Here is a 12,848-nt window from a genome sequence, read left to right as displayed (position 1 = left end):
TTTTCCTGCTGCAGGCGGGGCACGGTGCTCCTACAGGTGCTGGCCTTATCAGAAAATGGATGGTAACACCATTTCCTCCTTCCACACCTCCTCCCGGCGTGCCGCTGGGCTGCCGGAGGGACGGGCAGCCCAGCCGTGCTCCCAGCAGGTTTCTTGTTCTTCCAATGTAGAGCAAGATATCTGGGACGAGGAGCGTAGCGGCTCTGGGATGAAGGCTGCAGTTTATTACAAACTACTGTCCTACTTTTTGTATGGGTGGCCTGATTTGTACAATAGTGCCAATTCACATTGTGGTGTTTACAGAGTAAAGACAGGATGTGCGCCGGCCTGTCTCAGTGCATTATCTGCTCGTGTTATATTTTTAGGCTCTTGCTTCCATGACAAAATATTCAGTGACAGTATATTTGCCTACAAGCCTTTGAAGGTCTGGGTTTGCCTCATGTAAAAGTTCCCCTTGTTTGGGATTCGGCCAGCATTTCAGCAGCGGCGCTCGGTTTTACATGCCATCTCCATAATGTCTCTAGAAACAAACTTTGTGTTGCTTTCAACGGGTCCCGCCTTAAGAAGGTTGAGTTTGTGGCAAGCTGGCTGCTGATCGCTTCTCCGTGCCAAACAAATTGTGGCGAGTGTTGTGAAAGCAATAGGATGTGTGTGTGGTGCTGTTAATTATAATAAACACAACAGCCTGCGGAGTAAGCTGCTCTCAGGGGCTGCTCCTCAAGCTTGCCTTACAAGTAAGCCCGTGTTCAAGGCAGGGGGAAGACCCCCCCCCCAGCGATCCTCAGTTCCTTCAGCAAAGCGGGAGCAAAGGTGGTTGTTGCAAGTATTGGAGCTGAAAAGTGAGAAAGCAGTGCTTGGAGAAGGAGGAGAGATACTTCTGGTGTGTGAAGAGCTGGGCCAGAACTGTGGAACTTTCCACCAGCAGAGAGAGAGCGAATTCCCCAAGCTCAGCATATTCAAAGCCTGAGTGCAAAACTCATCTTTTCCTTGAGTTGGTTTTTTTTTCTTTTTTTTCTTTTTTTTTTTTTTCTTTCACAAGCTCACAATGGATAAAAATAAAATCTTAAGAACTAATCCAGTTAAGCTTTTTCTTGCCGGCTGAGAAGAAAGAGAGACAGAAAGAACAATAAATGCTTTGTTTCTCTTTTGCAATATCTGGTCAGTGGTCAGATACAACAGAGGTAAAGAGGTCACACAAACACAGATAATTTGGAGCTGGATATGCTGCGTTGCTGGCCTGGGTGGGAGATGGAGATTTTGGTGGGGATGGAACCAGGACAAAGCCGTGTGGGCCTGATGACTTAGATGACTGAAGAAGACAAATCCTCTCTTTCGGGCTCGTCTATAGATCAATTACCATTTGTTCCTTATTAATAATTTAGCTGCCAAGAGTGTGCTTATTGCTTTAGAAGGGGGGGAAGATACAGACCGTCCCTGTACTGAATAGCTGGCAATCTAAAAGATGCAAGGCAGTACTCGTGGGGATATCCAGAGAAAACTCTTAACTGTGGGCTGTATTAATTAATATTTTTGCACCATCTCCACCCTGTAAACCTTTTTGTCTGCTTGCATCATGTCGGTGGTGTATGGCAATATTTTTGCACCATCTCCACCCTGTAAACCTTGCATCATGTCGGTGGTGTATGGTGCACTCGGTTTAACTGGCCTTTCCAAAGAAATGAGACGGTGAAGGATCATCCTTCCATCTCATCAGGGCTGGGGGGTGTGTGTGTTTCTGTGCCCCAGTGTAACGCTGAAAGCTGCACAAGGCAGGGAGGGGGGCTGAGGCGTGGGAGTAGCCAAGGGGAAGCCTGTGGTGGATGTCCAGTCTGGGCAAGGAATTTTTGGGAGGAGGGGGGAGAAGCTGCAGTTGGGATGAGCTCTCACATGTGATATAAAGAGGGCTGGAGTGCCTTCAGGACAAGGCTCTAGGCCGTTTGAACTTAATACTTCGTAGAAGATACCGGACAGATTAAGAGAGGAGTGTGATTGATGGGTCAGAATGATAATTTTAGCAGCTGTGTTTTTTGATGGGTTGGAGGAACAAGATATTTATCTGATGTGCCAGAGAGGAGGAAGAGATTAGCTGGGATGACATAAAGACAGGCCAGTTGTTTTAGTTGCTGAAAGGAAAAAGAAGGGGTAGACCTCCATTTACTTTGGGGGTTTGGGTTTTGGGGGGGTTTTTTCTTAAATTTTGTGCAGGAAAATGTATCAAGAAAATAGAAGACAGCTGGGAAGGCTACGAGAGGTAGTATGGAGCAGTGGTTGCAGGTGGTGGGTAGGTTCCTAGGGTGTATGGTTTAACATCGTTGTTCCGCAGCAGGTCTGTGCCAGGGTGGGGATGAAATCTGGGTTTTCTGCCTCCGGCTGCAGGCAAGTGTCCTTGCCTTTACGCACAGGCAGCGCTCAGCCAGCGCAGCAGCAGCACATTGAAGGTAAGGCATGGCACAAAGCCTGAGTTAATAAGCTCAGCGGGATGTTGGGGAGGCGGCGAGGCATGGAGAGCTGCCAGTGCTCTCCTGTACCGAACAGCAGGAACCTCCGCGGCACAGCCCAGCGCTCTCGCTTCCTTGCCGTGCTTTTGAGCGCAGGTTTGGGACCAGTTCTGGTCCATGGCACGCCGGCCGCTGCACTGTCCTTTCCCTGGAAGCAGCTGGGAGTGATTTCAGAAAGTTTTATCTGGGCGAACGGTGTCGTCTGCAGGCTAGGAGGTTTGGGAATGGGATAAGGAACGTGGAGAGGAGTTGGACTTGCTAGTGTTTAATGTCTCGTTGGGAGAGGGAGTTGGATCCTGTTACGTACGAAGCAGACAGTCGGTGCAGACTCTTAGTAAATAGACTTAGTGCTGTGAGGAGGAGGTGCAATTGGTCATTGCCTGTGTGTATTTTAGAGCAATCAAATTTGTTTCACGGAGTTGTTTTTTGAGGATGGAGTGGGTGTGTGGACCAAAGGCTTAGTCACGAGGGGAGGGGAAAGAAAACTGTCTTGACTTGTGAAATCAAATATTTGTGACTTATCCCATTGTTTCCCTATCTTCATGTCGCTTATCCCCATATTCACACGCTGTAGTGAGCAGCCCTGCTGGATCTGCCGGTGGCTTGTATTCCTTTTTGCAGCATTCAGGTATTCGGAGAGGATTGCCTGCTCCCTTGCGCCCTTGATGGCATGCTCGCTCACCCTCACTCATGCCATGGACAGCCCAGTATGTATTTAGGGAAGGTGTAGGTAGTGAGACATCTCCCAATCAACAAAACCTGGAGGGTGCTTAAAAAATGTGTGGATGATTCACTGGAAGGCCCTCTGTTCTGAGTCACTGCTGACCCAGGGCCCTAGCAAGTGCATTCTGCTGCTAAAGAGGAGACGTAAAAAGAAGGCCATAATTGACTGTAACCTCTATGTGCCTCATTGTGTTGTTTTAGAGAAGCTAGGTGGTGTTCCTGGGTCTCCTGTCTGCATTTCATCTGGAGTAGTTATTATGGTTTGGCTTCTAAAGTTTCCCTCAAGCTTTGATTTGGAGCAAGCGATGGTGGTGGTGGTCTTCACGTTGACCATGAAAGTGCTGTAGCGTTGCTGTGCGTTAAGCAGCGTTTTAGTGATGCTCTCGTCTTGGCTATACCACAAAGACAGACAGATCTATTTGTACACTCATACAGCTTTGAACACACTTGAGGATTTGAAGAACTGAAAATCGGTATGTCTTTTGTGGATTCCCCTTTCAGGTGACAGCAGTGGGACGTTGGTCTACCGCTGCAGGCCGGGAGGGATCTCTCCTGTGGCTTTAAAGAGCTTCCAGTCTTTATCTAGAATTATTGCTCAGGCCAGAACTCATGAGGGTTGCCAGATGGCAAGGTGATACGAGGCCTGGGAACGAGAGGCCTGTGTGGTTACGGGATGGGAGCAAAGAGGAGGAGAACTGTGCTCCCAAACAGCATTCCTCGCCCCTTTTGTGAGTGCCAAAACCACACGCAGCAGCCCAGCCAGGCTCCTGTGTGGCTGGCATTAAAGGCACTGGCCAAGAGGGGCCAAAAAGAAAATGAGGAAGAAAAACATCCCTTGTTTCTGGAATTCTGCTGATGGTTTTCCAGAATTTGGCTGATAATGGCTGGCAGTGTCACCATCACCCCGGACCAGCTGGCATAGGCACCAGGCACTCGTTCCCCCTGCGTCACCCTGCCCTACCGACGTTTGACAGGGGACGATGTGGAGTTGGCACGAAAATCAAAAGCAGCTTTAAAATGGGCTCTGGCTTTTTCAAGTACAAACTAATATTTACCTGCGAGTCTGCTTCCCTCCTTGTTCCCCTCTCCTTGGCAAGCTCTAGATCTGCTTCTAGTAAACGAGCTTAATGTTCAAGCGTTTATCCGGTGAGGTTCCCAGGATGTGAATATTAAATATTCTTTTTCGTTTGGAGAGAGGGAAGGGGGCGATGACAACAGGAAAGCTGCTTGAAATGTCTCTCTGTTGCTTAAATGTGAGTTTTGATGCAGTTGATATTTTCAGCTGTTCATTATGGACACCTCATGGAAAACTTTTGAAAAACATCTCATTTGGGAACAGTTCTGTCTCCTGTGGTGGTTGAAGGGTGACTTGTTTTCGTGTTGGTTTTTTTTTTTTTTTTTTCTGGACTGTTCTTTAATCACTTCTTGCCTCAAGTTTTTATTACTACTGACATTTACATGCCAAGAAGGTATTTGTTTATGTTGATTTCGGCTCCTTGCTTTTTCCTGCTCTTTTTTTTTTTTTTATGTCATACCAGCTGGATTCCCATGCAAAGCGATAGTAATGATAAAACCATTACAGGAAAGGTACAGTGCACGCACATGCTTGAGATCCTGTTTGGACGATAAGAATGACTTAGCGTGATACCGATAGAGGCTTTATAGAGCTGTTTGTTATTCATGCCGCCGTGCTGCTCTCCCACACATCCTGCATTAGTCAGAGCTAAGCATTGAAATTATACATCCTTGCTCCCAGCCCTATCGCCAGCGCAGAGCCGGTGCGGTTCAGGGCAGGGGAAGAGTGAAAGAGAGAGGGAAAAACGCCTGTGCTGGTGTTAGTGCTGCAGATCTTGATGGGAAAATGGTGCATCCTGATAAGAGGGAGCGCTAACGTGTAGAAGTCTGATTTTGGGGCGAGCAAGGGAATTCCTCGTGCCTTGCAGCATGGGGAAAATGCCCCCCCCCCCCCCCCACTCCTCCTTTTTTCAATGTGGGTTTTTTTGAACATAATATGTAATTTAGGAAAGCGGAATCGGGCTTCCATGAATAAGATCATTATGGTGGCCGGAGGGGATGGCTGAGGGAGTGACTTTCTCTCGCTGCATGGCACGTCTGCTGTGCCGTTAGGCTGCGAGTGGTAGCCTGAAAACAAAAAAAAAACCAACCCCTTTCAACTGATCTGTAGATTTACTAGAAGAAAGGAAGCTTTCAGGTAGGCCACGTACACAGCTTCCTTTTTTGCTGTTAAGAGTTTTTGGTGGGGGGAAAAAAAAATATTTCAGCTGAAGCGTTTTCCACCTCTCTGGTACAAATAACCCTCTTCTGTTACCGTATAGGAACAGCCCCCCAAAATAAAACTAACAAGCCAAAAGCCCGTAACACCACCTCCTCTCTTCCCTCTCCAGCCTCAGATGTGTTGTAAAACCTGATTATGAGACAGAGAAGTTTACAAAGTTGTTCCTCCAAATCCACACGAGCTCTTACAGAGTCCTGAGCCTCTGATTTCGCTGGTAATTACAGACACAGGAGACTGTAAAATATGAACTTCTGTGGGCTTTTAATGAGGCGTTTCATCTTAAATCGGCAGCGTTCCCCTAAGACATCACACTCTTTTAGGTTTACTTTTAAAGCTGGATTTCTCCTGCATTGCTGGTGACTCATAATTAAGGAAGTCAGAGTTGTAAAATTAACACAGCCTTCTTCCACTACCCTTTTCACCTCTCTCGCACCGCGCACACCTTCGGTTAACTCCTTGGGGAAACTTCAAGGCTTGTTTTGGTGGCAGAGGTAGTTCTTTGTCATCGGGACCGAGGAGGAAAGTCGGTGAGAATCTACTCTGTGACGAAAGACGCAGCCCGCACATGGGAAATGATTCACACACAACTGATTCATTAACAGCTCGCGGGATGCCAGCGCCCGTCGGAGGCTGGGAAAGCTCCGTTGGAAAAGAGAGGTGGTTAATTGTTCGGGAGAAGGGGAGAGACGGAAGGCTAAGGAGCCCAGACGCAAGTTTTTGTAAGCGAGCCGCATTTCGTTGAAAGTTGATCAGCCCTAATGAAGAACAGGTCCTCGTCACGGAGCCATCGGAGCGCATGCGTAGCTCTGCTGTTGAACGGATCCCGAAGGGGATCCCTGCGGAGGGACTCGGGGTGGGGGGGTGTCAGATGGACGTGCGGGCATTTGGGGGACCGGGTCCCCTTGTTTGTGGTGTGCTGTTAATTAGTACTGCTTGTCCGTATAATTATATATCTGAGTTGCTGTTAAACCAGCTTGAAAAGCAATATAATGTAGAGCCAGTGGAATCAATGGAAGACTTAAAAGGCCTGTGTAATTCAAGGGAAGTATCGATCTGTGTCTTAAGTACCTGAGTTGCTTTTGAAAATGGGAGATGGGCACTATGGAAAATTTCACCCTGGATCTTGTTATCCATGCGGGGGAGGTACAAACGCAGATGTCAAATCTTGAAATAGCTGTTTTTCAAATTACAGGAAAAGCAGCAACATTTTCACTATATAATAAAGAAAATAACAGCAATGAACCTCGAGTAGCCTCAAACTATTCCAAACAAGATAATTGGAGGCTGTAGCACAGTATATTTTTAGTTATATCTCCTATAAAGTAAACATGTTCTTTGCCCAGGACCACCAAAAATGTTTCCATAAGAAAGGTTGGCTTTGTCCCAACCTGATAGAATGCACAAACATTTGTCTGAGAAGTCAGTTCCGACTCCCGGTATTTAGATGAAGTTTCTGTTGAAGGCACTGGCAATTGTATATATTGCAAAGGAGAGTCCAAGGTCTTAAAACTGTCGTTTTTCAACACTTGCTGTGATAATCCCTTTTGCTTTTATTAGCAGATATATATATATATATATATATATAAAATATATATTTGGGGCAGCAGTTCTTGGTGTGAGACTTCTACTTAAACACTGTGCAGCACATTAGTGTCTTTTTCAGCAATTAAGCAGCATATTCCTTTCTTGCTTCTTTTGCTCTGGTTTTATTTCGGCTATATCAACAGCTGATGCCAATTTGCAAAGCTCTCCTGACTTCAATGAAACTAGGAAGACTTTTTTTTTTTTTCCCCCTACCATCCCTGGAGGTATTTAAGAGGTGCTTAGGGACATGATTTAGTGGTGGGCAGATATGGTTGGGCTCGGTGATCTTAAAGATCTTTTGCAACCAAATGATTCTGTGATATCAAGAAGATGGGTGTTGAAGCTAGGTATTAAATGTAAATCAGTGTAAGTACCATGGAAGCGAAGAGAATAACTGAGTTTTACAGCAGCTTTTTTTTTTTTTTTCCTTTTTCATTGCTAGCAGGACCGTGTGCTCTCGTTATTCAGTCTTTCTTGAAATACTTTTGTTTTGAATGCACTCTGTGTTACGAAAGATTATCTGAATCTCTTTGGCATTTCCATCCATCCATTTTCTCCTTATGAAACTCCTCTGAGCACACAAATACACAGACCCATCAGTATGCCTGGAATCTCCTCGGAGAGAGGAAGTTGCTGGTTCGGTTGGATGAAAGTGTGTTGGGTTTTGGATTTCATGATTGAAGTTAAACACGGGATTCTGGGAAGAAATGACGAGCTCGTATGATAAATGACTTTTCAAAAAGGCACGCTCCTTTTGAGAGGCTGAGCTTCTGACTGTGTCTGCTTCCTCCGCCCCCAGGCCCCGTAAGGCTCAAGCACAAATAAATTTAGATGAGTCTGAGACAGATCTGGGCAAAAAAATAAAAGGAACGGAACTGCTTAGAAAAATGGGATTTAAAATTTAGAGGAGTTATAAAAATCATACAGAAAGTCACGCTTGCTCCACAAAAGGTAACTGGGAAAGGGCTTGGATGCGATACCTTCAGAAACACTTCTGGCCTCAGATTCCACTTGCATCCCTTATCCTTGACCTATTTCTATTCAAGGTAAATTAGTCACAGTGAATTACCACATTCTTACCAAAATAAAGCTTGCCCTATCTGCCTCTTGCAGTAATAACCAAGATAGTTAGGGTTTTTTTTTTTTTTACCTTGCTTTGCTGACAGCTGTGGGCTTCCCCGGGGTAGAGGGACACCATCGGAGACACTTGAACTGCACCATTTCCGCTGCAGTTGCTAGAAACGGTCTGTCTTCAGTTATGTGCCTTGCTGGGGAATTCATTGCTTTCCTTGGAAATGTCAGGAATAGAAGAGTTTTGGCTTTTCTGAGAACTGAGAACACCTTGCAGGTCCAGCTGGGCAAGTGCAGATGGCAGAAACAGGGGAATTCATTGCTTTCCTTGGAAATGTCAGGAGTAGAAGAGTTGTGGCTTTTCTGAGAACTGAGAACACCTTGCAAGGTCCAGCTGGGCAAGTGCAGATGGCAGAAATCTTGGGATGTTTGTTTGGAAGTGTAGAACTGGGTTCGTGATTAAGCCTTAATTAAGCATGAGGATATGTGATGTGATATGATACGATTCCTTCTTGAGGTAAGGAGGTGAGGGACATGCGTGGTTGGGCCTCTGAAGTACCTGTCTTCTGTGCTACGGGCTGTCAGAAAAGGGAGGAGGTGAAAGAGAAGGTAGGGCATATAATTACAAAATGGCTAAAAATAGAGAAAAGGGAGCTGGGTTTGATAGCCAGAAGCCAATATCCTGTGGCTGTGGTACAAGCAGAAGTGGTGTAAATAACAGACATTGGTAAAAAGTACAGAGGAAAACCAGTGAAATCGTGATACTACATGACAAAACACGATCTATCTGTAGCTTGAAAGAAATCTAAATTAAACTAAGCTGTTATTTGCATGCCAGCAGGGAGTAGAAGAGGACCCAGCTCCAAGGAGAGAGCTGTGGAGTACAGGACAAGCAGAAGGCGGCTTTAGAGAAGCAACAATGGACAGACAGTTTATGGTAAACCAATAAAATGTACTTATGTCTGAATCTGAAATTAGACTCTGAAAAATACGGTCTCAAGGCACCTGCTAAAGAGCTTAGCATTACTGGAATCTTAATAAATGACTCATGCTGTCATAATCTGATCCTGACATCAACTCTCTGTGCTGCTTTCAAGTGGGGGAAGGGGAAGTCTGCAAAGCCTTAGTAAAGACTGGGAGATGTAAATAGGCAGTAAGAAGCCCACACAAGATCTATTGGTAATTTCTGTATTGTCAGCTACTTTCAAACCCAGAACAAGTAAGACTTGAGTGGAAGAATTATGCAGCATGAGAAGAAATGGGAATTGCTCTTTACCTTTAAAGTCTTTACCTGATAGTGCAGGCTGCACGTTGTAGCAGTCTCTGTTCAAGACATCATGGCCAGCAGATGCGTGGAGCTGTGCCACCCACTGGCTGTGATCCTGTGCTCACCTGTAAGTACACACGCAGCGATCTGCCCAAAGGGTGCGATAACCTCTGCACGGGTTCCCATGCTCTGCCCGTTGCTTCCTCTCCGTGCCTTTGCCGCGGTGCTTCTGCTCCCGTTAGCAGCTCCTTGCGACGGTCAGAAGCATCTGAAGTTGGCTCCCATCTGCAAACGCAGAGGAGTTGTGTTTCCCTCCTACATCCAAAGGAGGGCTGTAGCGGGAGGAATAAGCAGTCCAAATGGGAGAGTTACCAGCGCAAAATAGCTGTGATCTTTGATAGCAGTGAGGGGCGTCATGAACTCCTCCTTCCTGGTGTTGGCTCTGACACCAGCTTGTGTTTTGCTTTGGGGGAATCAATCAACTTCGTTGCTTTGGGGGTGGCAGAAACTTACCCTCTCCGTAGAGCTGTGTTGCGAATTCGATGTTTGTTAATTCTTTTAATCTTCAATAAATTTAAGTGCTAGGTAGAAGTATTACTTATTAGTTTCCTCTATGGCAGTGTGATAATGCGCATTGCAAACCTCCTTTCAACGTGGTTACTTCTATTTCTAGAACTTGAATGACAGTACTGTTAAAACTGCACCAGAAATTGGAAAATTTAGTGATGCTGAGCAAATTGAGGGGAAAGAGATGGCAAGGGATCAGCTTTTGAATTACGAATGTGCTGCATGGGTCATTTTTTTTATTCAGTGTTATTCACTTGGCCGGTACTCAGGGAAAGTTGAGATTTTATCCAACTTTTCACTGAAGCCCTGTGGATATTGCAGTGCTCTGCACACAAAAGCCAGATTCTGCTACGAGAATAAATGCTTACTTTCCTGGTGTAGACCAGATGCAGGGCCAGTAAGGAACTACTTATCGTGTTTTGTGCTTAAGAGAAAATCACAGCCCGTGGCCACAGTTCTTGGTGCGTTTTAGAGCGTGCTGGCAACTTCTTTGTCGTGGTTTTGAAAACCAACTTCTGCTCGTGGTTTTTAATAAGAACCCCTTGAAATACATAACTTCAACTTTTTCTTCCGGATTGTTTTTCTCTTTTCCTTACCCCCTTTTTGCACGTGCTGGTGTTACTGGATACTCGAGCTTTCAGGCATTTTGTTCTCTTGGAAGATTAATGACAGGGATATAAAACGGATGGGTTTTGCGAACAAGAGTGCATGTGTGTGAATGGTGAGGGGGGGGGGAATGGAGCTCTGAGAGAGTAAATCTGAACCTCGACAGAACCCCCCCTGTAATATCTTACTGCGTATATCACTTTGTTTAATTTGCACTACTGCAGTCCACTGATTTCAACTTTACTTTTAAAGAAGGAGAATGGGTGCAAGGAAGAGTTTCAGTAGGGATCGAGATGCAAGATAGCCGCAAAATGCTCAAAGAGGAAAAGAAGAAATAACAAGTACATCTTTTAAAGTGAGGGGGTTGGCTTTTTTCTTTCATGATTCAAGACCTTATAAATCAGTTTTTTAAATAAAAAAAACCAAAACAAAACAAACAAAAAAAATTCCCCAAAACAAACACCACCACCCTCCCCCCATCAACAACAAAAAACCCAATGCCAAAACAACAACAAAAAACCCCCAAACAGGCCTGGAAATCAAATTCCTGTTATGCAATGTAATGTTCTCCTATTTACTCCTCACACTTTTTCAGACAGTTAGAGAGGATTGTTTAAAAAAAAAAAAACACCAAACAAACAGTAGACCAACCAGCTTCAATGCTTCTGTCATTCTCTTTTCCTCCCTTCTCTGTTTTTGCTATTAAGAGTTGCCCATTCTTCTTTGAGCAGCAGCAGTCTGGATGGTTTGGAGTAGCAGTTTCATGTGTTAAACTTTCCCGGTAAATGCCTTGTAGCAACATAAAATGATGGATCCATCCTAAAGGTGTGCAGCCTGAGGGGTTTTTGGTTATTTCTTATGGACACTGCAATGTTGTCCTGACCATGCCTTGTGCTGTTGTGCAAGCAATTAAATTACCTGACTGCATTCCTGGAGCCTTGGTCTCTCTTTCTTCATTCAGTATTTTTTAAATCTAGGTTTTAACTGCCCTAGATGTGGACTATCCTCTCCACTGGATTCCTCTTGATCATGTCTGAATGCACCATACTGTAACCCTCAAGCCTTTGGCCAACTTCTCCTTGGGCGTCTTTTACCAAGCACTGAGTCTCCTGAGCTGTATCCCATGTGCAGGATATGGGTGCGCAGTCATTATCTTTATTGCTAACACCCACAACGTGGGCTGAGCCAAACACGCTGCAAGGCATCAGTCTGCTCTCCCAGCACAGCCACCCAGTGGGTCTGCTGGCCACGTAGTTGTCGTTCAGGTGGGGATGTGCTGGTCTCTGCCGTTCTTCTCAATGGGCCGATCCTTGACATTGCCGAGCCCTTGTCTTCCTCCTCTCTGCTTCTTCTTTGTCTTGTCGGATCAGGACTTTGTTTTTCTGAGTCATTGTTGAATTCATTTCTTTGTTATAAACCACCGCTAACTGGTATCAGCGCAGCAATCTTGCTGGGTTCTGGCTTTGTTTTTACTTTATCTTGCAGGCTCTCGTAGCCTACATACTCTCACACTTGCAGGCGGTGATAACTACAGCTCATCGTATTTCCCTTAGTAAAACAGGCTTGTGGATCACAATATTTTCTCGTTCTTATCTTGCAAGTTCAGGATATGTGCTAGTTAGGAAAGATGCGCTAGAACACCCTCTGGCAGTGAGAGTCTGCATCACTCGGTCTGAACATCGACACTGAAAAGAAGAGCTCTTTACAACTTTTGCTATTTAATCCTACCACGTGGTATAGAGACACTTGGAAGATGTAGTGTCCCACTGAAATAAATGGTGCTGCTTTTGGAAAGAGCCATCCAATACTGAATTTTTGGCCGAAGAACCCTTGGTATATTTAAAAGAAACCCTGTTAGGTAGTATGGAATAATAAATGTATCGAGTCATATGTACAGGGAGATCTGCTCAACCCAGGCTGGTTAAAAGAAAGGTAAGAGGGAGGAACAATTCAGTAACCCAATGGAAAATTTGGTGCTCAGACTCTGCTAATTTTAATGAAGCCTGGACGTGCTGAGCTCTCAGGTAGTTTGAGTAATACTTTAACCTTGAAGATCAGACTGTGCTTCAGAACAGGACCAAGAAAGGGTAGAAGTTGTGTGTGCTGTTGAGTTTATTATCAGATTACTCTGCACATGGATGTGGGAGAGACATCTGCTTGGGTCACCCCTGAGGGCCGTGGACTCCAGAGGCGGTGAGCTAGTCAAATGCCTCCTCAGCTGTGGGACATGCTAACA

The sequence above is a fragment of the Egretta garzetta genome, unplaced genomic scaffold (genome assembly GCF_000687185.1).
Source record: "Egretta garzetta isolate BGI_Z169 unplaced genomic scaffold, ASM68718v1 scaffold634, whole genome shotgun sequence".
NCBI classification, from domain to species: Eukaryota; Metazoa; Chordata; class Aves; order Pelecaniformes; family Ardeidae; genus Egretta; species Egretta garzetta.
The sequence above is the reverse complement of the archived record's forward strand: the minus strand, read 5'-3'. Positions refer to the sequence as shown.